This window comes from Limulus polyphemus, unplaced genomic scaffold, assembly GCF_000517525.1.
Source record: "Limulus polyphemus unplaced genomic scaffold, Limulus_polyphemus-2.1.2 Scaffold1835, whole genome shotgun sequence".
Lineage (NCBI taxonomy): Eukaryota > Metazoa > Arthropoda > Merostomata > Xiphosura > Limulidae > Limulus > Limulus polyphemus.
Window position 1 is genome coordinate 206,463 of NW_013667445.1, and position 3,542 is coordinate 210,004.

At 40.2% G+C, this 3,542-nt stretch overlaps 1 protein-coding gene across 11 annotated transcripts in view; it reads right to left on the minus strand.

Annotated features, from left to right (window-relative positions):
• The window catches only part of LOC106465101 (protein downstream neighbor of Son-like), a 32,160-nt gene that overhangs the window by 15,623 nt on the left and 12,995 nt on the right, over window positions 1–3,542 (minus strand). The window lies entirely within an intron of this gene.

Consider the following 3,542-nt stretch of genomic DNA (forward strand, 5'->3'; position numbering starts at 1 on the left):
ATTGTATCAATATAAATACGATCTTCCAAAAGTTTCTATGTTTTTGTATAACTTGTTTCAACTGCAGCTAGCTGTTGCTCATCATAATTCAAGGTATTAGGATGTGGCGATCGTTGCCACAGAGTTGTTTCATTTCACTACAATTTAAGTGAGAAACTCGCACACTAATCTTAATGGGGAATTATCAAAGTTTTGTCGTTGAAATATCTGAGGTAAGCTCCGCCCATCGATTGTGCTAACTTTTCCGATAGTGCAGGTGCACTCAGTAGTCTTGTAATCTCTCAATGTGTGTTATAATGACAGGTGGCTGTAGATGCCATAATGTCCGTACATAAACATACGTATGTACAACCTAAGTGTTGTCATCATGTACAAATATTGCCTGTACTGCGAGGGTATTGTGTCATGACAGTCAGCCAGGGTGAACCGTTAAAGATTACTTTGTTTCTTTACCAGTCACCAATATCAATAATTTAATAGTATCTGATCAAAGAAATAGTTGGAAGCTTTATACTTTGATATTAATTTCATGACCACTAAATCAGTGCTCATTACTAATTGGTGAAAAGTTAAAAAATGGAGAGATGTTTGTTTGAATTTGTTTCAGTAGAATAATGAGAATACATACAGTGGCCTAAAGTTTGTAGGTCTATGCTCTAGTATACATGATGGCTGCAAAACGTTTCCAGGTTAACATCGTTTTCATCTTTCATTTATAATTATATCATTTACTTTTCCATCCAAACATTCATAACTTTTTATTAACGGCAGTTTTAGATATGCTTTTGCTAGAAAAATAAAAACAACATTGCACACGAAGTAAACTTAAACTATGTGGCATCATAGTTCATATTGTCTTGTCTTCTGCATGTTAGAAACTGTTGTGTTGATAGTGGTCGGACATTTTTGGGCACCTGGATTTTGGTACCTATTCAAACACTAGTCTAGTCCAGCTCCAACCATCACCATATCTGCTGGGAACCTACATCCGGGGGGATAGTGCCTCAGCCAGAGAGACGAACTGCACCTGGAATTGTACAACAGCTTCACGGTAGGATGAGCATCAATGCCATCTACACCAGCAGAACACCACCATCCTACTTTCAACTGAGTGGCAGTGAGCACACTCAGAAGGAAGCCTCCATGGTCCACCACTCCAGCAGCTAGGAACTGGTAAGTGGCAAGAACTCCCATACTCCAATAGAAGAAGGAATAAACAGAGCATTGGAGAGTCCAGAAAAGCGCTGCAGTGGGTGACTGTGACATCTTATTTTTAAAAACAGACTGATTCAATGACCTACAATACACGGATCATCAGGGATGGATAACAATCCTCATCTGCTTTACTCATGTAAAGTGTTCGGTCCAGTGCAAACATTGTTATGAAGCAAAATACCATGAGGAATATCCACAAGCTGTCTTATGGAACACCTAATCTCAACGGTTGGCATATTTGACACACAGGTCTTACAGTGTGGATTTAAAAACAAGTGTACCTCGCCACAAAGCAGGATCCTAGGTTGTAAAAAAAAACCCTGCAAAGAAAATGAAGAAAAAAGGAGCACTTACACACTCAACAATGATGACAGGAGGAAGATAAAACCCCATAGAAGAAGACGAAATGGCTAGGTGGTGAAGATAATGAGCAGTAAAGGTATGGAGAGTGGTCCACATACCGGTGCTAATGATGTTGTCTGTTGGATGACAGAAATGAACAGCCAGGGACATGATGAATTTGATGGGAAGGTAAACGGAAAGATGACAATCATCAGGAGAAGGGGAAGAATAAACCAGAGAATCAACTGGCAAATCCAACCCATAAAAGTAATGGGAGAAAGGTCATGAGAGTGGGAAGGATTCTAAGGAATAAATAATGGGGAGTGGAAACAACAAAAGGAATCAGTGAGCATCACGTAATAGTGGAGAGCCTTGACTGGACATAAGAGGTTATCAGGATCGGAACAGATATGGAAAGAAGGGAGACAGGTGTGAAGGCAGAAATACTCTCCTAAGTGGTTGAAGTTTTGGACAGAATAAAACAGTCGAGGAAAAGGACCATACAGGAACTGTAAAATAAGATGCAGTGGATATCAAAGGCAAACACATCCGAACAATGACATCTGCATGCCAACAGCAGGAAAAGGGTCTTCAAGGACAGGTTATATAAAGAACAAGATGACAAGGGTTCAAAAAGAGGAAGGGTAAGGGCAGGAAAGACAATATTGAGGTTACAATCTGAGGGAGAGGCAGGATGAGAAGGACAGGTGATGCGGAGGGAACAAAACAAAAGGGACAGGCAAACTGAAGACATGAGCATAACGTGTAAAACAAAACGTGGCTAACAAAGTTGCACAATAGCCCATGACAGAGGAGACTGAAAGGCTCCTGTCAAAGAGCCAGGTTAGAAAGGAAGTGATGTGGGTAAGAGTTTGACAGAGGCTGGGAAAAAGGAACCAAAGTATTAGGGTCTGATCCCCACAAAGAGGCAGGTGACTCCAAATGCTGTGAATCTAAATAGGAAAAGTCAGAATGATGATATGCCAGTGCATGGTCATCCAGATTACATGGGAGTCGAGGCATACTGACAACTGAATGCAACTGATCCAAAACGAGTCGCATGAACCCCAATATCTGGAGAGGGAGGAAACACTAAATGCTGACCAAACAGTTTGTTACTGAGAAGAGCAGGAGTAGAAACACAGAAAACGGGAGATAAGGACAAGACATATAATACCTGATTAAGTTTAAAAATAGGGAAGGAGGCCTAGGCACCTCCACTGAAAATACACGTGACTGTGAGGCATGGGCAGGATGAAGGAAACAGGCTGTCCAAATCCTCATTGTCATGTTCCGACAAATCCTTGCATGGTATGTAATGACAATCATCAGATGACTTAGTAGACTACATAAAAGTAGCCAACTCCCTATGAACCAGTCATTATTTTCTGAGCAGACAAAACTTGCTCAGATCCCACTGAAGTGGCCAGCAAATCGGCTGTAATAGTTACAGCAGCATTGGTAGATGCCATGTGGAAGTGCAAGTGTATAACCAGCAGAGTTGACTGTGCAAAAACGTTCTCTAAAGAGAACTAGCAAAATCGTAAAAATTACGGTTGAAAAAAAAATATGTGGCCAAATAATAAACAGAAAACTTGATCAATTAGATAAAAATTTTGATGAAAACACAAGTGAAACCACATACTGACAGACTGCCAATTGATAAGAGATTAAGGGCTGCACAAAAAAAGAGGGTGCTAGTGACAATAGGAGTTGTGTTGCACTCCTATTGGTGAAGGGTTACTGCATGCAGATGTGTCACACGAATACACATGAGGGTAGGTGGATATATCAAAGCTAATAACGAGAAAACATTTGCACCTATAGAGGGCAGTATAAGTCGAGAAAAGCTACCCGTGAAGGAGGTAAGATATTGTATTGGAAATATAAACACACACATGTATTATTATGGTGTATAATCTACAGTTAATACCACAGCATATATCATAATAATTATCCTTGTTTCTATTAATAGAAGGAATGCG